This window comes from Peromyscus maniculatus, chromosome 9 (genome assembly GCF_049852395.1).
Source record: "Peromyscus maniculatus bairdii isolate BWxNUB_F1_BW_parent chromosome 9, HU_Pman_BW_mat_3.1, whole genome shotgun sequence".
NCBI lineage: Eukaryota > Metazoa > Chordata > Mammalia > Rodentia > Cricetidae > Peromyscus > Peromyscus maniculatus.
In genome coordinates this window covers 46,775,681-46,800,542 of record NC_134860.1, presented here as the reverse complement: position 1 = coordinate 46,800,542, position 24,862 = coordinate 46,775,681, and the positions used below count along the sequence as shown (strand labels likewise).

The 24,862-nt window shown below is 43.8% G+C and overlaps 1 long non-coding RNA gene across 1 annotated transcript in view; it reads left to right on the top strand.

Moving 5' to 3' along the window:
- The first annotated feature begins 16,149 nt into the window (after positions 1 to 16,149).
- Positions 16,150 to 24,862, top strand: part of LOC121832273 (uncharacterized) — a 71,019-nt gene continuing 62,306 nt past the window's right edge. The window contains exons 1-2 of the long non-coding RNA XR_013042362.1: positions 16,150 to 16,604; positions 21,415 to 21,553. This is a non-coding gene — a long non-coding RNA (uncharacterized LOC121832273). The remainder of the gene's footprint in view (positions 16,605 to 21,414; positions 21,554 to 24,862) is intronic.

The following is a 24,862-nucleotide window of genomic DNA, read 5'->3' as shown; positions in this document are numbered from 1 at the left end:
TTTCTGTCTCACTTAAAACAGGAAAAACATAAGCTTCTGGTTGTCCTGGAGCTGTCAGAGACAGTTGTCAGCAATGTCATTGACACCCAGGTCAGGAGCAGTGCCCAGAGGTCAGCCTTCATCTTCATTTTCATTTCATCTCCAGCACAGAGCTCAGTCACCATTGTAGGACTCAATAATGTTTACACTGGAGCCTTGCTCTGTGTACCCAGCTGGTCAAATACTACCATTTCACACTTTTTACAGGTTTTTCCTTCCAAATTCTTTATGACAACTCTTGAACTTCATGTGCGTGTGTATGGGAGCATGAGTGTATATATGGGAGTGTGTGTGTGAATGTATGAGTGTGTGTATGTTTGTGAGTGTGAACATATGCATGTAGATGTGTGTGAGTGAATGTATATGAGTATGTATGAGTGTGTGTATATGTGTTGAGTGTGTGAGTTTGTATATATGAGTATGTGTATGTGAGTATGTATTTATGTGTGCATGAGAGAGTGTGCATAAATATGTGTGTGTGAATGTGTATGTGCATGAGTGTGTATCTACATGAGTGCTTGTGTGAGTATGTGTTTGTGTGTCTGAGAAAGAGAAAGAGAGCTCAGTGAACCATGTAAGACTGAAATGGCCATGAATCTGAATTCTGGTTTTTGTTTAGGCAGATGCTGTGTGGTTTGGGTAAGTGATGCATCCCCTCTGTGTCTCAGGATCCTAACCAAAAAACCAGAGGTGTGTATAACAGACCTCCTCGCAATGTGGTGTTTAGTAGTGACACACAGAATGAAATCACTATAAAATAATTCAGGCAATAGAAAATTCATCTGCAAGCATGCCTGGGATGACCATGTGTGGCTAGTTTAAAGAAGACTTGATTAAAGAAGAAATCTCCTTTGTTAATCACGCTGAAGTTAGCTTTCCTCCTACTCTGAGGGAGACGACAGCACTGATTTTATTCTGTAATGCAACCTCAGAATAAAAGGCAGTGATTGTGTGTGTGTGTGTGTGTGTGTGTGTGTGTGTGTGTGTGTGTGTGTGTAAAGGTGGGTGTGAGAGGCAACGACTAAGGAGCCAGAAGTACCTTCTACCTAAGGCCTGTCAATAGATTTGGTCAAGAATTCACATCAAGGAAGTCAGGCACAAAATACCACCATTTCTTTAGCCACAGGCAGAGAGTTTATGTCAGTTTCTTTTTCCTGCTTTCATCCATATGCAAGCAAGTGATAACATGTACTAAGTTAAATAATGCATGGTACTCCAACTATTCTTACTTTCTATCCTTTGGTTATTGTAATTACATGTAATTTTGTGATGGATTTTCTATTTTTTAAGAAATCGCACTTTTGTACTTGATCCAGCTAACAGGATTTTCTTACATTACTTCATAAAGAGACCATCTTTTAAACTTCTAATGTTATTTCCTATTCATTAGTACATTTGCCTGTGGGGTATGTTCATAAATGGGTTAAAGTTACAAAGTTATGCTTATAAAAGCTCATGGTAATTGGAGTATCAGGAGGATTTATTAATTTTGAAATCTTAAAAGAGCAAAAGCTAAAATGAGATTGGATTAAGTATATTCTTGCATGCAGTTATTCTAAACACCCTTAAGGACCAAAGACTAACTTACAGAGGACATTATGCAAATGTGGATATATCTCTAAGTGCCTTGTAGGCTTGCTGATGTAATATTTTACATGGTTAGTTAAGTACATCAAGAAAAAAGGTTGACCTTGATAGGGTATAAAGGTGCTTATTTCAAAACAACTGCTTTATTTTCCAGGCCACTGCCGTCCAATCAAGAAGGCAAATGGAATCAAGAAGCCCTCTCATTAGCATCGTAGACAGCCGAGCATCTGCAGCTCCGCGGGAAACCAAGCGTATTCTTTATAACACACCCGTGTCTCCCATTATTGTATTCGTCGTCTAAATATCACATGTGCATGGGTGATCCTCAGAGACCACACGGTTGCAATATGCAGAAATACTTCCTAGGCATGAATGATCCCAAGAATTCTCTGGGCAAGTTTTTTTGTTTTAAATACAGGTCACCGGGTCCCTTGGGGATTTATCTCAGCAGATTTTTTTTTTTTAATGATGGGCTTAAGAATTACAAGTTTAAAAACACGTATTTTAAAATTATGTCTATGTGTGTGTAGGGGGGCGTGTACAGAGGTGTGCAGGTGTCCTCAGAGGCCAGAAGTCTTGGACCTCCCTAGAGCAGTCTCTACAGTAGATGACTGAGTAGTCACCGTGGGTGCGGGGAAACGAACTCCGGTCCTCGGCGAGGCAGTGCATACCCTACCCTTGAGCCGTCTCACCAACCCACAGAACCATGAGTTTTTCCAAGTGTCTTCCTTATGTGCATCCTTGGATCTTTTCAGGACTCACAGAGGCTCCATTAACTGTGATCGACAGACTTCTGCCGTCTGTTGCATCTTTCCCGACAGCTCCGTGTTCGCCTGGCCAGGATGAGGAATAGACAGGGTGTCCTGGGATTTGCCGTTTCTCTGTTAAGACGCGTGAAGTAAAAGGGATGTTAGGACTCCCATTCTAGCAACTCAGAGCAGGCGGGCCCATCTGGTGCTCTTTGGCTCACTTGTTCTGCTTTTTTGTTTTTGAATTAATTTTTGTATGTGTCTTGTTAGCGTTTTTTTGTTTTTTGTTTTTTTTTTTTTAAAAACAGGAACTCAGTATGTAGCTCTGGCTCTCCCAGAACTCACTATGTAGATCAGGCTGTGTTCAAGCTCTATAAGAGATCTGCTTGCCTCTAAGGCATATGCCACCACGCCAGGCCCTAATTATTATTTTTTTAGTTAGCGTACAAAGTGATGGGTTTAAATACAACATGCTCACACGCACATCCTGTCACGTTTCCCTTCTTCGTCCCTCTCCGTCTGGCTGTCCCCCCTCCTTCCAAATAACCCGACCCCTCTGCTTTCACGTCACAGAAATCCATCACTGCCTCTTTTTCTCCCCCTCCCCTTCCTTAGGTTGTTTCCTCCTCAGAGACTGGAGAGACGGCCCCGTGGCTCAGAGCACTTGCTGTTCTTCCAAAGGACCCAGGTTTGTTTCCCAGCACCCACGTGGTAACTCACAACTGTCTGTGACTCCAGTGCCAAGGGATCCGGCATCCTTTTCTGACCTCTCCAGACAACAAGCACATACACTATGCACATATACTCATGCAGGTAAAACACACATAAAATAAAGTTTAAAAAAGAGTTCTTTTCTCTCATGGCTCCCCTTCTACATTCATGCATCTCACACACACACACACACACACACACACACACACACACACACACACACACACTTAAATCTAGAGTCTACATATGAAAAAAAAACCACACAGTGTTTATATAGCACTTAAAAAAATCCAATCATCTGCTAACAAATATCTGGACTAGTTTTTGTTCCTGGCTCTTGGAAACAGTGAAGTAGTAAAGATGAATGCACAGGTTTCTCTGTGACATGCTGACTGGGGGCAGTATATCTGGGTCATATGAAAGATCTATTCTTAGTTTTTTAGAAGTCCCCACATGGCCTTCCAGAGTGGCTGTAGCACTTTACCCTTCTACCGCTGCTCCCCTTTGCCCACATCATTACCTCCTTGCCAACGCCTGCTGCCTGGCCTCACTGCCATCCCCATCCAGAGACTGAATCAGGGCCTGTGCATTCACTCGACCATCAGTGGAGCCCCAGTCCTGCTGCCCCTGGTTTTCCTGATCAATGTCATTCTGACTCGGGGAGACAGATCTCAAGTTGGTTGTAATCTGCATTCCTCTATTTGCTAAGGGTGTTGAACATATTTTCAAATGTTTACATCATACTAAGTTTGTTGGCTCATTTATTAACTGGATGATTTGGGGGGTTTTGGTGTTTAATTTTTGCAGTTCTTTATTTATCCTATATATTAATCCCTTGTCTGACGTATAGTTGTCAAAAATTTGTCCTGATTCTGTTTGCTTATTCCTACATATTTTATAGTTTTGGAATTATTGTCCCTAAATAGTTTATATTTTTGGAATTATATATTAGGAAGCATGGATTTTCCTGATTTTTTTCCCTCAGGATGTTCGTTATTGGTATATAGAAAGGGTACTGATTTCTTTCATATATTGGTTTTATATCCTGCTACTTTCATTATCAGGTCTAAGGGCTTTCTGATGGAGTCTTTGGAGGTTTTTGAGTGTAGGATCATGTCATCTTTCAATAAAGATACTTTGACTTGCTTTTTCCATGTTTATGTCCCTCTTATTCAGTTCTCCTTATATACTGCTTCAACTAAGACTTTGAGCGTTATGTTGAGTAAGAGCGCTGAAAGTGGGTGCCCTTGTTCTTGGTTTTCCCCCATTAGCATAATTCTGGCTATAGGTTTGTCATATGTAGTCTTTATTTTGTTGAGGTATGTGCCTTCTATTCCTAGGTTCTTCAAGGCTTTCGTTCTGAAGAGATATTGAGCTTTGTCAGAAGTTTCTTCTATATCTACTGAGATGATCACGTGGGTTCTGTCTTTCAGTCTACTGAGTTGCACGTGTTAAACCAACCCATATACTTGAAATGAAATGAAACCAACTTTGTCTTGGTATACGACCTTAATGCATTCATGAATTTTATTTAATAGGGTTTTTTTGTTGTGTTTGTGTATGTCTGTGTGCATATGTGTGTTTGTGCATGCGTGCGTGCATGCACATGTGTGTGTATGCACAAAGGTGTACCACAACATGTGTGTGAAGGCCAGAGGACCACTTACAGGAGTTGGTTCTCTCCTTCCGCCATGTGGGTTCTAAAGACCAAACTCACGTCATCTGTCTTGGTAGCAAACACGTATTTGTTTATTTGTTATTTATTATTCATTTATCTGTTTGTGTGTCACAGCACAAACTTGGAAGTCATAGGACAGCTTGTAGGAGTCAATTTTCTCCTTCTATCAAGCAGATCAGTGGGATTTAATTTACCTGATAATGTATGTCACTGACCCCCATCTCTGATTTTTAAAGAATTTATTTTAGAGGCCTTGAGAGATGGTTCAGTAATTAAGAGCAGCTGCTGCTCTTGCAGAGGACCCAAGTTTGGGTCCCAGCACCCACATGGCAGCCCACAACTATCTATGGCTCCAGTTCCAGAGGATCCAAAATCTTCTTCTGGCTTCTGTAGGCAGCAGGCATGCACATGTTGCACAGACATACATGCAGGCAAAACACGCATACACATTAAATAAAAATAAATACATGCTTTAAAAAAGAATTAATCTTTGTTTTCATTATATGTATACTTTGGGTGAATATGTGCACATGTGAATGCAAATGCCCATGGAGTGTAGCAGAGGGTTTCAGATCTCCTGCAGCTGGAGTTACAGGGAGTTGTGAGCCGCCTGAGGTGAGGCAAGGAACTGAACTCAGATCCTCTGCAAAAGCCGTGTATGCTTATAATGCTGAGCCATCTCTGCAGCCCCTGATGGTTTTTAATGTGAGCACTTACAACTATTATCTTTCCCATAGAACTGTTGCCTTTGCATCCCGAAAGTTCTAGCAAGCAGTGCTTTCATTTTCTTCTAGAAATTTTTGAATATTCTTAATATAATATTCTTATGTAATATTTTGAATATCCTGATTTATTTAATGGTCTGCTAGTCATTCAGGAGTATATTGCTCAATCTCCCAGTATTTATGCTGTTATTCTTGTTATTTATTTCTAGTTTTATTACACTATGGTCTGACAATAAACTAAAAAGGCATTTTTGTGTTTTTGTATTTGTTAAGGTTTTGTGGCCTAGAATGTGGTCTAGTTTAGAAGGGTAAAAGCCCTGCATCTATTACATAGGATGTTCTGTAGATACCAGCCAGGTCCATTTGACCTACAGTGTAGTTGGACTTTGAGGTCCCTTGGTCAGTTTTTAGTTTGGATGACCTGTCCGAAGATTGAGTGTCTTCTTATTGAGCAGCTTACTCCCGAGGGCTCAATCCCCAACACCTGTCAAGGAGGAGAAAACCAACCGTTGTAACAGCAGCAGCAGCAAGCCACACGAGATACAGAAGATACATAAACTCAAGCAACGCCCACCAACGGATCAGCAACGGTCATCACGGAAAATGACAGAATGTTCTGTGGAGTTAAAAACTGTTCAGACTGAGTGTGGAGACTGAGAAAGGAGAAATAGAGAGGAGAAGCAAGGATGGATGAAAGTGAAGAGGCATGGAGGAGGGTGCTGTGGAAGAGAAGAGAAAAGAAAAAAGATCCCCTGATAATTAGAAAGTTTAAAAGAAAAATTAGACAAAGGTAAGGGGAATGAAAATAAAGATGGGAGTTTCTAAAATAAAATTCAGATGCAGTCAAATACCACATGAGTTATAACAGAGACAATCTCAGAGGATGCCAGTGCCTGCTGGGTCTGCAGTCTGTGGGTTGTGTTCAGTTGGTCTCTTGGTTCAGTTTACTAGTGGAGCAAAACCAATAGAATGGATGCATACTAAGGGGGATTTATTAGATTGGTTTCCATAATATGAATGGGTCGTCCAGTGGTGACAGGCTTCACACCGGAGAGTCTGAGAACCAGGTCACTGGTCAACTCCCGAGGCTGAACTCACTAGACCCAGTCTGGCACTTAAGGCCTAGAGAAGTCCTGGGAAGCCACTGGTCTTGGGTCCACATGGGGAGGCTGGAGAAGCTGGGCGTGGTCATCAGTGAAGAATGGTGGTGGTGGCAGCAGTAGCAGCAGTGGTATCAACTCACAGATGCACTCACTGGCAAGAGGTGAAGGCAAGCAGGTAAAAAGAAAAGCAGTAGCTTTTCTTTCAGACCTTCTTATATCTGGGGCCCCAGAAAGCACTATTCATTCCAGAAGATGATGTTTCCCCCTCAGTTCATCCCTCCAGGAAATATCTTTTCAGATCCATCCAGAGGCGTGTCTCTTAGCTGATTCCAACCAAAATCAACCATCAGAAGTCCACCCTTCACATCCCCTTCTGTCATGCTTGATTTCTAAATAAAAATCCTAAAGAGGCCACAATCCTACCTAAAATGAAGTTATCACCCCATGAACAACACAAACACACTGTTGTTCCCCACAAAGAGGTGGCAAAGTCCCTTGCAGATTGCTTAGTCTTGTAGTGTCCCATGACTTAACTGTGACAATATAGATTTACAATACTTAACTACTGGTATTACCTCAACTGATGTTACATTATATGGTAAAGACATAGAGGAAAGAAAAAGATGAATATCTGTTTAATGTGTGTGTATATATGCACAAATGTATTCTTAACAAAATAGGACAGAAACACTCAGGGCAATTATAATCTTCATTTCTGTAAACAGTAACATCGCTTAGCTGGTATTTATAATTGCTTTTTTCTACTACCCATTCTGCATTTTCTCCACTCTCAGCAAGCATCTCAGCAGGTCTTGGTAATTTAACTGGAGGGATAACTAACATCTTCATCCCTAAAGGGTCTGGGCCCTTTGTCATCCTTTGTAGAGAAGCAGTCCCATCTCCCCATCCCCATCTGGGTAGTGGGGATCAATTGTCCCTCCTAACCCTATAACTCCTTTCTTAGCTTGTTGACTTGGGGTGTCAGGAGACTGAAGTGGTCAGGCAGAAGTCTCCACTTTCAGTTCAATGTAATACTTATTGTGGCCCCTGGAAGAAACACCTACTTTACCTTCTGAAACCAAAACTTCTAGGCTAACAGAGCATAAGGTTATGGGATCAGGAAGTAAAAGTTTTGCTAAAGGGTCGATATGGATGATAGTGAGTTGTACCATTCTCATTTCAACCCCATGAATTCTGGACCCATGTATTCTAACAACAGGACAGACAGAACCATATATGCTCATTCAGAGAATATTCAGAATACCTCTATCCCAGCCCTCCAATCTAGTGCCACGGTGTTGGCTCTATAACTGGATCTTAAAAGGTCATTCCGTCTGTAGGATACCACCCCAAAGGCACCTGATCTCATCTGAGTGCTGTAGGAGAGAGAGAGAGAGAGAGAGAGAGAGAGAGAGAGAGAGAGAGAGAGAGAGAGAGAGAGAAGAAGGAAGAGAAAGGTCATTCCAGCGTGCTAGCAAGGTAGCTGCTTCAGGAAGGTGAAGGATGTGGTGAGACTAGTGAATTCCATGATCACAAGACCACGGCCGCCCTTCTTCGGGTATTAAGCGAGTTCCTTGGTCAGAAGCAATGCTGTGTGGAATCATGTGGCAGTGGATAAGGCACTCTGTAAGTCCATGAGTGATAGTTTTTGGGAAAGACTACCTGTCCACAGAACCATCCTACCTACTTGATTATTGTATTGCGTTGTAACCTGCTGAGGTTATTCTTTGACCAGCACGAAACACAAATATCTTCGTTTTCTTTGCCCGTTTGCAGGGATCTATCCACACACTTCTTCCTTGAGTATCTTTCTCCTCAATTTCCCAATCATGTTCCTTCAAAGTCCTTGACCTTCCAGCTAAACCATGGCCCACATCTGTAACACACATCTGGCCATTTCTCCTTCCAAGCAAAAGGCATGACCATATGTCCTGCCTGAAGTTCTGCCCACTGGGAAGAGTTCCTTTTAGAGTTGTCCCAGAAAGGGTTGTAACACTGCAGCTGTCCACTTCTGGCCAGTGCCTGCATGGCAAGTGAGGACTAATCTGTAAGCCAGGTCCTCATCTTTTCTTACTTCGGGAATGGCGGATAAGTGGCTGCAGAGGTTGATCCTCCTGCTGACCTCAGACTCTGGGCCATCTGACTCCGGTATTCACCTCAGCTGGTGAGATCTCCTGAACACCAATAGTGCTTAGGCCCAGCCTCCAGGGGCCTGGACTTCTCAGCCTGTACACATGGGGCCTTCCTGCACTATACAACTACCTCCTGGGACGGACGGTCTAGGAGGCAGCCTGTTGCCCTGGGCTGTGGTAGGTTAAGTTCAAGTTTCCTAACTTGTGGTCACTTCCTGTTCTCAGGGCCTCAGGTTAGCTCAGTTTTAAATGATAGACTCTCTCACCCAACCATTGCCCTCTGGGTCATACAGAGTAACAAACTGAGATTCCTCCCTATCACTGACCCGTGTGCCTCACCTCAAAATCCTGGTTTTGAGGTTTGTAAGAGCTGTGGACTTGTCCAGAGGGGAAGACTGCCACTGTATTGTTTTTTTTAAAAAACCAGGGCCATCTGGTTTACCTTTTGGGTGGCTTCTGCTTCAGGCACCAGTTCCACCATTGGGAGCCCTGTGGATGAAGCTGCTGTTCATCTAGGCTTCTTTTTGGTGACTTGCCAATCTTTTTCCGGCACTGGCTAGCTCTTCTGTCCCAGCCTTTTTCTCTTTGGAATGGGATGTTTTCTTTCTCCTTTTGATTCTTCTCCATAGCCAGGTGGCTTGGAAGCAGTTTCTCATCTTAGCTTACCCGTTATCAAGTAGCTTCTACTATACAAGTGTTTATATGGTTGACTCAAAGTAAGGGAGGGAGAGACCAGGAATGCTCCAGAGACAATGAGACATTCGTTACCATATCTCACCTCAAGGCATCCATTAATTGATCATGAATGACAAATTGATCACCAATTTATATAACTATTTACTTAAAAAAATCTACTCAACAAATATTTTACTGAACATTTACAGGGAACAGAGCTCTGTGTTTCCCCAGAGCAAGGTGATTCCCTGACTCTCTCTCTGCTAATTCCTGAGCACTGGGTCAGGAGAAAGTAGAACATAAGTCTAATAAGACATAAATCATGTTTTTAAATAAACTTTTCTGAATAGGGAGGATCAGGAAGAGGGTGCACATTATTTGGGGCCATTGCCTTCTTCCCTGTCCTAATAGGAGGTGTTGGTATTCTCTTCTGATCACTTTTAAGTACCACTAAAGCCCCAGCAGCTCTGAAATGGGGATGTTCGGTAGGTGGGGAAATGATTAGGAGAAGCAAAGTGTAATTTCCTCCACTATAACTCTCCACCAGCTGCACAGACTCTGCAGTTAAGTAAACACCTTTAAAGACAAAGATTTTGCATTTTCATTTAAACACTGCTGATAATGGCTGCTCACTTTCATTCTTTTGGAGGCTGCCCAAACAGCCAGTGATTTGCATTTTCTCAAATAATCTCAGCAGTGTGCATGCTTCTGAAGCACAGAGAGATGAAACCTCGCATTCTCCAAGTGCTGAGTAAAATCACACAAATATATACATATATATATATACACATCCAAGTAGCATCGTGGATGATTTGCAAATACAGCTAATATTTATTTTTAACGCTGTGTGTATGCATGTAAACATGCATATATGTATGCATTTGTGACCGTGGGTGCACATCTATCTGTCTGCCTGTGGAGACCAGAGGCCTTCATATCACCTTTGAGACAGGGTCTCTCACTGGTGCTCACCAATTTGCTAGACTGTCAGTGAGCTCTGAGGAACCAGCTGTCTCCATACCTTGTGCTAGGGTTACAGAGATGTGCAACAAAGCCTGGCTTTTTTACATAGATACTGGGGATCCCAACTCAGTTTGCACGGCAGAATTTTACTGACTGAAGCCGACTCCTCACCCCCTATTTTTGTTTATTAATGTATGTAGCAAACTTTCCAAATATTTGAATGTCACACTTTCAGGAAATATGACGTCATCACTGCCTTCTCAACTGAAGAGACCTTGAGTCGCTTCGATTCTTCATGATATGAACTTTAAATAGTACCTTTTTTTTTTTTTTTTTTGAGGCAGGATCTTATGTTGCCCAGGTTGGCCTCAAACTCACTATATAGCCAAAGGTGACCCTTTACGTCTGATCTTTCTGTTTCCCCCATGTTGGATTTGGATTCCTAAGAGTATCTAAAGAGACTGGTAGAGATATTTAGTTGCTAAAGAAAGATCCAACATGATGGAGATGTAAGAGAGAGATGGATTGTGAGTAATTATATGGATAATCTTCTCATCCCAACATGAGTGATGACCCTATGGATTCTAGTTATCCTCTGACAAGTCATTTAACATCTCTATACTCCATCTTCCCCCATTTAAAAATGAGGATGTGGCAGAGGGTGAAGCTCAGTGGTAGAGTGCTTGCCCAGCATGGGCAATCCCCCAGCATTGTGAAAACATAAATAAAATGGAGTGGTGTAGTATTTACTTCAAATTCACAGAGTGTCTGTGAACAGAATGTTGTGTATAGCCCTTAGAACAGAGGAGAGTACATTTAAAGGGTCCAGAAAGAGTTAGCATTCATTACAGTCAGAGAGCCTAGCTCCATAATCATGTTCAAGAACCCTCTCAAAGCCTCGCTAACGGCTTTGAGAAGCACATGGCTCCAGCCAACACTTTTCCTGAGCTTTTCCCTGCTGCGGACTTTTGGCACACCAGTGACCTCCCACAGATATTCTCTACAGCCCCCAGGAGCAAGCCCCCCAGCTCTGAACTTGCTGTATGGTGGACCTCAAGGTTTAGATGATGAGTTCTTTTTTCCTCTCTCAGTAAGTTATCTTCCTGGGTTTCCATGCAAACTGCCACCCTGTGGAGCTGTCTGCTCCTCTACCCTTCCTGTCTATGCCTTTCCTGCGTAGTTCCTCATTCCTGAGAGCCTCCATGGATGAGGTACTGGAGATACAGGGGAGCCTCATTCTATTAAAACTGACTAAACTGGTTTAATATGACTGAGGAAAAACAAGAGCAAGCCACCAGGTGAAATCTCCAGGGTGACCCTAATCCTGAAGCATCTGGAAGGACTGTTGGCTCCCAAGTCGCTCATAGTATCAGATTGTTTCTGTGTTCATGGCCTCCGAATTTCAAGTTGAATTTTAAAGGTACCTGCAAAGATCTCATTGGGAGTGTTAAGGGGAGCTCACCAGAGAGACCAATTGGACATAGTTTACAGTCAATTGAAGGTCTTTATTCCAACTCACTGGGATTTGGACCTACGTGTAACCCAGAGCATTTAAAGGGGCTTTTAAGGACAAAACCCACATCTTGTATCTCACTCAGCAGCTGCAGAGGGAGGTTTGCACAAGCAAGCAGTTTAGCAGAAGCTAACGTAAGTTAGCTGGGACATCTTGACTTCGGGTTCCTAGAATAGAGTTGAGTGATTTTCCACAGGATTCTCCATCAAGGAGATCAAATTCTAGTTAAACCTGAAATGGTCTCAGCAAGAATACAAGGAGGAGGAACCTTTGCATTGTCTTGCCCCCCATCACAGGAAGAGTCCTTTACTCAGTTCACAGCACATCCTGGTTCATGGGTTTTACACCTTGGCCTACATTTTTACTATGCCAGTAAGTTCTACTTATTTGTTTTTATTTTTTAATATTTTAGAGTTGCTATGTTTTAGTTTTAATTTTCATTTGTAGAAAAATAAACAAAACACATTTACCACTTTAACTACTTTTAAGTGTGGAGTTCTGTGGTATTAAGCACATCCATTTACTATGCAGCATTCCTTATTGGAGGATTCCACAGCATTTATGTAGTGGTTTGAATGTAATTGGCCCCCATAAGCTCATAGAGAGTAGCACTATTAAGGCATGTGGCTTTATAGGAGTAGGTATGGCCTTGTTGGAAGAAGTGAGTCACTGTGCAGTTGGGCTTTGAGGTCTCATATATACTCAAGACACCACCCAGTGTCTCAGTTCACTTTGTGTTGCCTGCAAGATGTAGGACTCTTAGCTCCAGCATCGTGTCTGCCTGCACACGGCCATGTCCCACTATAATAATAACGGGACTAACCTCTGAACTGTAAGCCACCCCATTAAATGTTTTCCTTTATAAGAGTTTCTGTGGTCATGGTATCTCTTCCCAGCAATAGGAACCCTAAGACATGTATTTAAATGCCATACTCACCTGTCCATTCACAGAAGTGTGCTTGGATGTCTCCTCTCCTTGGCTATTGCAAATAATGTTGCTAAAAACATGAACATAGAATTAATTATCTGAGACCCCGCTCTGTAGTTCTTTGGGTGTACATGCTTAGAAATGGAGTGAAAGGATCCTACATCAACTCTGTTGGTGGTGTTTTTCTGAGAAATTGTATGTCGGGAAGTTTTATGTCAGTGGCCCATGAAGAGTGATGAGATCATTGACTAAATCCCATACAAACCAGCATGAGCCTTCCAAGGCTTTCAGTGGCAGGCAGATTCAATGTACTATGAAGAAAAATTAAAAGTTTAAAAGTCAATTCAGGGGACTAGAAAGGTGGCTCTGTGGTTAGGAAAACCTCCTGCTCTTCCAGAGGACTCGGGTTCTGTTCCAAACACCTATAGTAAGTGACTCACAACTGCCTATAATTCTAGTTCGAAGGTGTGCCATACATTCTGGCTTCTGGGCGCACCCATGATTCACACACATTCACACAGGCACAAAGGCATACACAATAAAAATTTAAAAACAGTTCAGGAAAATTAGAGGGGCAGAGCTACACAATGGAGGATAAACAGCTCAACGTCAGAGTCACAGTCGGTGGCAGGATCCAGATTCTGGGTCCTGGAGAGTGGCTCTCCACCAACAGTAGAAAGCAATCCATATTCTTGTTTGTCATGGTAATTCCCTAGAAGGAAGTCAGGGCCAGATGTTCAAAGGAGCCAGGAATGGTATTTCTGGTATATGCCTTGATGGATGCTGACCCCTCCTGATATAAAAGGGGGTCTCTCCTGTGAGTACAGAATGCTAAAAATTCAATGTTATTGTGCAATTCAAATTGACATAATTTTGTGTTTCAACAAACATTAGGAACTGAAAATATGAAAATTAGTAACACATAATAACTATTTTCAAACCACTCACAGTCGAGCAAAGGAGAAACTGATGTGAACAAAGGACAGTGCCAGACACAGAAGGCTAAGTGCTTGGATTAGATTGCTGTGGACTGATGCTCGTGGTCCCCGCAGACTGGTATGCCGCCCCTAATCTGTGTGGCAGTGGCGCTAGGAGGCAGGATTTGGGAGGTGGCGCTCTAGTGACGAGATTCACATCCTTAAAGATAAAACATGCAAAACCTGGATTCCCACCCTCCATCCCCTGTGAGGATCCATGAGAAGATGGCCATCACAAACGAGAAGATGAGAAAGTGGGCACTCACCAGACGCAGGCTCTTTGACCCTGGACTCACCCACCTCCTTCCAAACATTAAGAAATAAACATCGGTTGTTTCAGCTGCATAGTCCATTTGGGTTTTGACAGTAGTCTGAGATGGTGAGGATAAGTACAGCCATACACAAGGCAACATGGTAGGCAGGGGAAGAGGTCACCAAAAGGGGAAGAGGTCACCAAGTCTGCTGTGCAGCCATGGGGTTGGCACATGGGCAGAAATGGCTGAGCAAAGTGCTGAAGGTTTTCACAGAGAACTAAAGATCTTCTGGTCCCCAGAGCATGGGACCCAGAGGAAGGAGATCAGCCTGTCTCAAGGTCTAGTTTCTGGTCGTTCTGGTAAAGCATTCAAATACAGTCTGACTGGCTTCTATGGCCCTGGTTGTGTGTTTTCTTGTACAACATCCTTAAAAGCACAAATGATATGATCCGGTTTAATCCCAGCACTCGGGAGGCAGAGGCAGGCAGATCTCTGAGTTCAAGGCTAGACTGGTCTACTGAGCAAGTTCCAGGACAGCCAGGGCTACACAGAAAACAAACAAACAAACAAACAAACAAACAAACAAACAAACAAGCAAGCACAGATCACGCGTTGCCTATTACACAGTTCCTAGAACACCCCAGCATACAGTTCATATTTAATTGAAGGACACCTGAGTTAATTTCTCAATGTTAGTATGTTGTTTTTTTTAAGTAAACCAGATGCTGAATATCCCTGACTGTGCTCTGGAGAAACATATTCATTGTTCAAATTTAATTTCTGCTCAAAATGATTTTCAGTAGAGGTTTGAGCTGGGTATACTAATGCATACCTGTAATCACAGTGGTCAGAGGCAGGAGGATTGCTGCAAGGTCAAGGACAGTCCAGCTTACACACACACACACACACACACACACACACACACACACACACACACACACGTATATATAAATGTATGTGTGCACATATGTGTATGGGGAGTTGGCTCAGTGGGTAAGAACATTTACTATGCAACATGAGGACCTGAGTTTGAATCCCAAGCACCTCCACAGAAAAGCCAGGCATAGTTGCTTATGCCTGTGGTCCTGATGTTGAAGGTAGGGGTGGAGATAGACAGATCTTGTTGGCCAATGAGTCTATCCAAAACAACAAGCTTCAGGTTCAGTGAGAAACCTTGAGGAAGAGTCCCAGCACCCCTTCTGGCCTCTGTAAGAATGCACATCTTCATACACCTGTGCATGTATATACATATACCATGCCTACCCATAACACACACACACACACACACACACACACACACACACACAAATACACCCACATACACATCAGACATAGCAGCTCTCAGATATTTACACTCTCACAGTTCAGGTGAGAGTTATACTCATTTATATTATATGCATATACAGCTGGTGTGAGTCAGATTTGTCTGCTCTTTGCAGTAGAGCTGGTTGAAGGTAATCTTGTTAATGAAAACGAAGAGTAAAAAAGATTAAATCTGTAAACACCACGGGACTCGTCCTGAGTCATAGCTAAACTTCACAGCCCGGCCTTCAAATTTGCCTATAGCAGACTCTCCTGTTCTAGGGCTCCGCAGCATGATGTTGGGTAGAGTCAGGGAGAGGGACTGATGTTTATACTTTGGTTGCAATCAACAGAAGTTCAACATGAATTACCTTAAACAAAGATGCAAATTCATTAGGTCACATTACCTAGAAATCAGGCCCTGCTGGGTCCAGGATCTCAAAAATCAGGCCAGTTTTCTCTGCCTTGCATGTTTGCCTCTTTCTTCTTCTTTGTGTATTGGTTCCCATGCTCTCTTACTGCAGAAATTCTTACTCTGTGGGAGGAAAGGAGTCTACCAACACCCTCAGTTCCACAATTTTGCATTTCCTGATCCAAACGGAAGAGAGGGGAGACCTCTTTTAGTCTTTGTGTAGCTTGAGTTCCTAGGGTGAGACTTCAACTGATCCAACTTGTGCTACCTGCTTCTCTCTCGGACCTGTTCATCTGGTTGTGGCACAGGAGAGCATAATTGGCTAAATCTGAGTCACATGTCAGCCTTGCAGCAAAAGAGGAGTGTTGGAAATCCACTAAAAGCCACACCGAATAACGAACAAAGGAGACAGAAAGGCCTTCCCAGGAGAAGAGAAGGCAACAGGGTGAGCAGGTTGAAATAGCGATTCCAGCAGCTGCTCAGGACATGCCTTGGCACACAGCTGGAGCCGGAGGCTAGGCTGAGTTGCCAGGCGTCACTAAAGGACGCTGGTTTAGGTATATCTCTGACTCAGAGACCCATGGCACACCTGGTGCTGGGCATCTGGTGGCACCGATTGCCTTCCTTCCTAACCCGGAACAACTCTGTTGACAGCTCCTGGTCACCTCCCAGGCCCCTCCTTCATACCTGCTGATGAATGTGGCTGTATGGGATACCGTCCTGCCCACACCTCAGTCCCTGAGTCTCCTGTCGTTGGGAGCAGAGGCAGCCCTAAGTGAATGTGTGCTGTGGACGCAGGCATGACCATGTCAAGGACCCTGGCCTCAGGCCGATGGGAGTGGCAAAGCCTTCCCTGGTGAGTCTCAAAGGGAAAGGGTAGAGTCTTCCTTGTGGGTCCGAGTGTGGATATTGACAGTGAGTACAGAAAATGTCCACTATAGTGTCACCCCTCACCCTGGATATTTACAGTCTGAACACTGCTCCCCTACAGAGAAAGCTCCCACTGAGGCTAGCTAAACCCGTGTCCTTGATCCAGCTGTGTACCGTAAACCCTGCCTCCTTGTTTATCTGTACATAATAACCCCAGCTCCCTGGTTCGGCTGTAATGCAATAACCCCGCCTCCCTGTTCAACTGTAAATAACAAATGCACTACGCTTCGGGGGTTCTGACGTGTCTCCTGCAAAGAGCCAGCTCCACACCCAACCCCAGCTTTGCTTCTGTCTGTCTGTCTGTCTGTCTGTCTGTCTTTTCTTTTTCTGTTCTCTCGTCACTCCAGTCAGGTCTGTCCCCAGAGCCACGTAAGGATGTGGCAGCTTGCTGTCCCTTTTTTAAATTCCCCTGAGAATAAATCCTTATTTAATTTGACCTTCCAGACCCTCAAGCCTCCAACTCCAGAGGACCTCATTGAACTCCTCGCCCACTCCAGCCCCCTCCCAGGCCTGGCCCCTTGAGCTTTTAGTTTGCACACATCAAGCTCCTTGCCAACCTCCTGTCGTCGTCAACCTAACTCAGATGTCACTTTAGGAGAGGGGCCCACATAAAGGAGCTTCCTGCCCTCTGTCACTTCCATAATTTCCCCCTTAACAGCACCTACCACACTCTGAAATGGCCTCTCTGTGTTTTCTTCTCTAATGTCAGCTTCTTTCCCAAAAGAATGAATGTGGGGACCATGTTGACTTTATCTAGGGCTTCAGAGGTCGTGTCAACTGGTGAGCTCTCAAGATGGAGAGAGAGGTGAATACTATAGCCCTGCTGCCTTCTCTGTGAGACCAGGTCTCCCTTGAGCAGAACTGGTGTCTGCCTCCACTGGGCAACCATGGTAGCTTACCTCATGTACCACACAGCTCTAGCCCTTGCTGTGCTGAGCAACAACTGCTTGCCTGGACCCTGTGCTCGTATGCAAGCCCTATGAGATGGGGCCAGTCAGACTTGCAGCTTATCTCTGTACACCCCAAGCCAAGTAAGTGGTGGTACCCAGGAGACAGCAGGGGCTCTAATGCTTATGAGTGGAATAAGACAGCCCCAAATCGGTCAGCAATCCGCAGCTAGGTTGATGTAGTCACAGGAAGGGGAGGGCTGAAGAACCCCAGAAAAGATGCTGGTCCCTTCAGCTGGATTTGTTACTCTGGCAAGAGGTGGCAGAGATGAAGGAAAAGCTTTCTGAGCAGAAGATGAGAGACAAACCGACAAAGACAGCATATTTCCAAGCATTTCAGACTCAATTAATAGCCTCCAGTGGGTTAAAAAAAAAAAAAAAAAAAAAAGACCATCTTGTTTTGGAGAAGCAAAAGACAGGTACTTGACAGCATCCTTTTAATGCTTCTCCGGTTCCTTGATGTATTGTCTTCTTGAGCAAGTATCAATATTGTGTGTGTGCAGGGCAGAAAGCACCATCTCCAGATTGTAATGAATCTAAAATGAAAACGAGCCACGCAGTTGGCCAATGCTGCTTTAAAATTGCGCATCAAGAACACTCCTAGTGACAAACACTTTCAAGGCAAACAAACCAAACAGAAATTAAAAAATCTCTGTGGGGTATAAATATGTAATTACACTCACACAGGGAGCATTTTATCAGGTAAACCATCCCACTTTGTTAATTGAAATGCTCCAGCACTGAGCTTTTTTGACAAAGCGTCTGAATATGTATGTGTACGATGTAGACACGCTGCTTCGCTGCGGCTCTTCCTAGCTGGGGTTAACCGCCTCAAAGCCATTTTCCCGTGCAGCTGGGAGGTGGCTTCTCTAAGCCTTCCTTTTGTTTGTTTGCTCTGGTTTCCATCAAGCTGAATTCATCGGGCTGCAAACTGGGTTGGAATGCTAAAGATCTGCCCCCAAACACAGTTATTTTTAAAATAGCTAATAACTTGATTTTTTTCCCCTGCATCTCATTTGAAACACATCCATCAGCCATTCTTCTTGATAATTTAGGAATGTTCCGACAGCCAGAATGAGATGCTCCAGCAGTGTACATTAGTGTGTTGTGGTGGGAGAAAGACCTGTGTTCTAGACGTGTGGCCTTAAGCCATCCAAATATCATTACTTCCATATAAATTGGTCTATGATTTCCATGAATAGGAGAAATTGTTTTTCTACTCCAATACCGCCACTGTATTTTCTGCGAGGTTTTGAGCAGTTGGATTAATAATTCAAGCCAAGTTTTATAAATGTTGAACAGGTTCTCCAAGAAGACCCATCTTCCTCCTCTGGTATGTTCGAGGCTCTGGCCTTTCTTCATGCCCTGATGTGACCTGCCCTGTGCTATAGCTCCAAAGTGTCCAGTGAAGATTTACTGGGTAGCCTCAATGCTCTACCTATGAACATATCACTGAGGTTATCTGCAAGGGAGAAATATGAAAGGGCCTGTGACTTGAGGCAGTTAAGTCCTGGGTCCCAATGTATGGCTTCTGCAATATGGGCAGAACCAGCCCTGTGGCCTTTCCTAACTCCCCAGAAATGGTCATGTCTACGTTTCCTAGGGCTGCTGAGGAAATGACAACAAACTAGGAAGTAGAGAAAGCGCGGACTTCCCCACACTTCCGGAGGCGGAGACTTGTTTCTGGAAAGGCTCTGTGGAGACTGGCTGTCTGCAGGCGGCTCCAGGCCTTCCGTGGCTTGCAGCTCTGTTGTTCTAATCTCCGTGGCCAGGGTCACCTTCCCTTCTGTTTCTTTGTGTCTTCTTGCCCGCCCCATCTAACGACACTTAGCATGGGAAGCTTATGAATGCAGCATGTGCATACTCGGAAGCTCTTCCTTCCTTCCTTCCTTCCTTCCTTCCTTCCTTCCTTCCTTCCTTCCTTCCTTCCTTCCTTCCTTCCTTCCTTCCTCCTCCCCCCTTTTCCTATTTTGGTGCCTCTGTGTGTGTGTGTATGTATGTGTACGTGTGTGTACGTGTGTGTGTGTGTGTGTGTGTGTGTGTGTGTGTGTGTGTGTGTACCTGTAGATGCTGAGTATCTTCCTTAATCACTGTGTGCCTTGTTTTTTCAGGCAGGATTGATTACTGGGACCTGAGGCTGGCCCATTCAATTAGACAGACTGACCAGCAAGCCCCAGGAATCCTTCTCCCCAGTGCTGGAATTATAGGCACATGCTACAGTGCTTGGCTTTTACATGGGTGTTAAGGACCAAACTCAGGTCCCTGTGTTTCACAGAAGGCATTGTACCAACTGAGCTATCTCCCCAGCCTCATAATCCCTCATATATATATAGAATATGTATATTATTCTATACATAGTCTATAGGTTCTGTTCCTCTAGAGAACCCTGACTAATACCATGAGTCACAAAGAGATCAAGTCAATTACTCCACATGGAAGACTTAGATGTTGCCTCGTGATGACTGCTGCTATTATTATCATCATCGGTTATTAGCGGATAGCTGTGGAAAGGTTCTAGGTGCAAGGAGATCAGCAAATTTACTTCTAAGCCGTAACTGTTATGTGATTACTGATTCTGATGAACCAATGCAGGTGCTGAGGAGATTCTGCTGTAGCTGCTTGGAGAAACGAAAAGCCACTGAAAGAGCAGCGTGAACACGGACATCCACAAGTGCGTATCTTAACAGTAACATACAAAGAAGTTGATTGACAGCAGATCTAGTGCATTAGTCTTATTAGGGCTGGCGTTTTAAAAGTCATAGTTTTGGTGATGTGAACAATAGACATTTATTATCTCAGCTCTGGAAGTCCAGCACCAAGCAGTTGGTTGGGAAGCTGGTGATGTTTCTCCTGTACAGTTCCTTCTTTGTTTCTGGTTTCCGCTGAGGTGACTAGTGAGATCTGTGGCTCACGCCCATACTAACATCCCAACTTGTTGCCCGGCCACACTCTTAATAGTCTCTTCAAAACACATTTTATTTTTCTTGTAGTAAGTGCAGCCAAAGAAATTTTCAAATCTTCACATTCTCTCCCTCCCTGTCTTTCTGTCTTTCTTATGATTCATTCACTCAGGGCTGGAGAGGTGGCTCAGTGGTTAAGGGCACTTGACACCCTTACAGAGGACCTGGGTTTGGTTCCCAGGACCCACACCTGGCACCTCACAACCACTTACGACTTCAAGGGGGTCCGATGCCCTCTTCTGGCCTCTGTGGGCACTGCACTCACATGCAAATACAGACATACAAATAAATAAAAGTAATTAAAAAAAAACCCCACCTCATTCTGTCTCTCCCCTCTTGCATTTTGCTCTAAGCAGCAAGGGGAACCCAAGCTGCCCCTCCTCGGCAAACACCGGCACCTGCTGCCTTCCCAAACACCAGAGCACAGCACGGCCACGGCCTGTCCACTCTCTAACAAAGGTCAACTTCCGTCCAGGTTCAGTCACACATTTTTGTGTTTCTGACAGAGGCCTTACCAGAATGGCCTTCTAACATCTGTATTCCTAGTGGCAATCGACCGTGCATAATGTGTGTCCACTAAGACAACAGAGGCGTTTTCTGACGGTAGACTCTCTCTTCTCCTCACTGCTCTCGGTGTTTGCCTAATGTGCACCTCACAACTTCCGGCCTGTGAAACGACCCAGTTCCCAACCACTTTGGCACCGTGTGGGGTTTGCTGCAGCAGCCCCGCCCTGTAACTGTACCACAATCCTCTACTGTTCTTTTGTAACAAAAACCACACGATGGATGACCTAGTCAACATAAATTTATTTTCTGACATTTCCTGAAGGCAGACGTCCATAACCATTGTGCCAGAAATGTTGATGTCTGCTGGAGTCTCCCTTCGTGACTTCCAGATGGCCACCTTCCTACTGAGTCCTCTGCATGTGTGGAGAGCGATCGAATGAGCCGCCTCTTTTCTTCCTCTGGTAAGGACACTAATCCTATTGATTAAATTCTTATTCTTATGACCCAACTTAACTTTAATTACCTTCTGACGGGCCCTACCTCCACATAAGTCACTTTGGGTTTTGGGGCTTCAGTGTAAGAGTTGAATTCATCAGCTATCATTGGTATTCCTGAAAAAAAAAACAAAAAAAAAAACACCAACTCACATTTAAGGCATTGACCCAACATTATCAGAATGATAATGCCCTATACTGCTTTGTCCCATTTGATTATGGGTGCCTCACTTTGAGGGAAAATAGACATGGATGGAGCATACACATGCGTAAGTTGATAACTAGGGTTTGAACCCAAAGAGAGTTATGGAAATAAGATGTCATTTAAAAAATAGTCCAAGAAAAGGGTGGAGGCATTCTGGATGATTATCACAGGAAAAGGGACTTCACTCACCATACTCAGAAGATAGCTCAAGGGATGGTGTACTAAAATTGCAGAAAAGAAGTCTTTGAATATATAGATATGCCTACATACACAGAGCCTAGGACACAATTCTCCAAAATAGTCTATTTTAGGGGGTAGACGATACTTCTTCCTGTTGAAGATGTCTGGAAGCTGGGAGCCTAGGGAGACCAGAAGTCACATTCAGACACTGAATGATTTTAATGGAGGATGTTATTAAATGTCCTCCACTCTTCCAAGTTTGGGGCTATTTTCTGTTATCATAGAAATAATTGGACAAGAGCAACGGTTGGTTCATGAAGTTCTGAACACTTTAACCTTTAGGCAAGAGAGTAGGGCAAGAGTCTGACTGAGCACAGAGTTGTTGCAAATGGCATTTAAATATTTTCCGATAGAACACAGTCAGTTCAGCAGGGATCTATTTGAATTAAGTTATAAGAAAAATTTAAAAACCCACGAGAGCTATTTCCATTTATGACAGCTGGAAGCCATCTCCCAAGTACACCCTAATAATTACACTTTGAGTTGCTTATCTAGGGCACATCAAAGAATTAGGTGCAAGTGGTCATCACACTAATGAAATGCTTATCTTCCTCTGCTTGTTCTAAAGAGCTTAGAGAAATGTCTGATACCGGACTCTTCTTCTACTATTAATTAATTGAATGGGCATCAGGGACTCTATGATCTATTAAACAAAGAGCGAAGCCCAGACAGAGTCATATGAATTTCTAATACAACACAGATGCTTGAAAGCTATTCTCACCCTAGTCATAGGTATAGGAGAGTGGATGCCCATAGACGGCAGCAGCCAGTCCTGCTACTCCACCTCTGCGGTCAAAATAAAATTAAATTCAAAGAAATTAAAAAGGGCTTGAGATTCTCTTTTCTTAGAGAGTCTGAATATAAGTTGAAGCATTGTCCTTTGCAGTGATAGCTCATGTACGTTTGTGACATATGGAGATGTTTTTACGGTTCTCCGCGTGAGCTTGCGCTCCATGGAGAACTTAGATGTGTTTGGCCAGACAGCTCTGTTGAAACCTTTCACGAATGCTTTTCCTGCTTGCTGGGTCCACCCTTTTCCACTCAAACGCTTCTGGCAAAGGATCTCAGCTGGGCAAAAGCTCAAATGCCCTAAGAGCTCCTGGCCCAGGAAACTTGTCAAAACTTTCTTTATCTTTACCCTCAAAATAAACACAGGCACCAGTAAGAAAGATTTACAGCAAGTTGGTCCAAATGGAGAACACTGGTGAGGACTATGAAATTCTCAGTGATGGAAGGTGATAGTTGGGCGACTAAAAGAACCACCTGAAGAAGCAGGGGGTGAAAATCGACTACTTAGAGGCACTTCCGCCTTCATATGGCTGTCGTTACGCGCAGGCCTCCAGACTGGCTTTTACTTGTCTTAGCTGTCTTTGGTCCTTTTCTTATTAATGAGATGTGAGTTAAAGGAAGAATGATTTCTTTTGGCTCACAGTCCAGGGATAGCCCGTTATGGCAGATAGGCATGGTGGTGGCATCGTGAGGTGTCTGGTTACATGGCCTTGGCAGCCAGGAAGCAGAGTGTTCTGGCTAGAATTAGGTTTGGACTATAACCCATAATTCCTGCCACTATAGCCCTCTTTCTACCGGTTGGTCCCCATGTCTGAAAGGTCTGGAAACCTCCCCCAAATAGTGCTACCGGCTGGTGATTAAGTGTTCAGACACATGAGTCTGTGGAAGACATTTCACATTCAGACACGTAATATTAGCCATGCTTCATAATATACCTGGGAATTCTAGCCTCCTTTCTTAATCTGCACACTTCCATTCTGACCACCATTCATTTCTTCATGTAAAAGAAAGCTTCCAAGGCTGGGGAGATGGGCTCAGTGGGTAAAGTGTTTGTCATGACTATGAGGACTGAAGTGTGTATCCCCAGCATCCATGTAAATGACGGATGGGCACGGTGACCTGCTGTGGATATTGCTCTATATAAATAAAATGCTGATTGGCAAGTAGCCAGGCAGGAAGTATAGGCGGGACAAACAGAGAAGAGAATTCCGGTAACAGGAGGGCTGAATCAGGAGACGCTGCCATGAGTACCAACATGTAAGATACTGGTAAGCCAAGAGCCATGTGGCAAGGTATAGATTTATATAAATGGGTTAATTTAAGATATAAGAACAGCTAGCTAGCAGCCTGAGCCATTAGGCCAAACAGTTTAAATAATACAAGCATCTGTGTGTTTATTTTATAAGTGGGCTGCGGGGGCTTGGTGGGACCCAGAGAGAAGCTCTCCAGCTACGGCAACCTGCCTGCAATCCCAGCATGTGCCTAGCTGAACTGGAGAGGTCTGGGTCAAGTCAGAGAACCTGCTTTGGTATACAAGGTGAGAATGTTTGAAGATTCCTGATGTCAACTCCAAGTCTTTACATACACCAGAACACACATATATGCCCCGCTCCCCCGCCCCATGCAAGCGTACCTGTACAAGTGCATATGCCACACACATACACATGCAGATAAACAAATAAACAACTAGTCAAGGCTAGCACTTGGCATGATTTTCTCTGCTCTGCATGGGTACTGATCATTCTAAAGTCACTTTTTGTTGTTTTGTTAGTTTTTAACCTGCTGGGTGAGCCTCACACTTCCTTTGCATGCTGCCACAGGCTAGTTTTTGCTGGGAAGCCAAACACATGTTGATCTCCCCACGACATGAAGACTTAGTGGGAGGGCGCCTTTGTTGGTTTTGTGTTACAACATTGCAAAACAAGCACGATGTCAGGTTTTGACAACCTGCTTTGAAGAAGTTAACCTCTGACTGAACTTAAAGGGGAAAAAAATGATCGTCAACGGAGTAACTTGATGCAGACTATAATGGTGAGAATGTC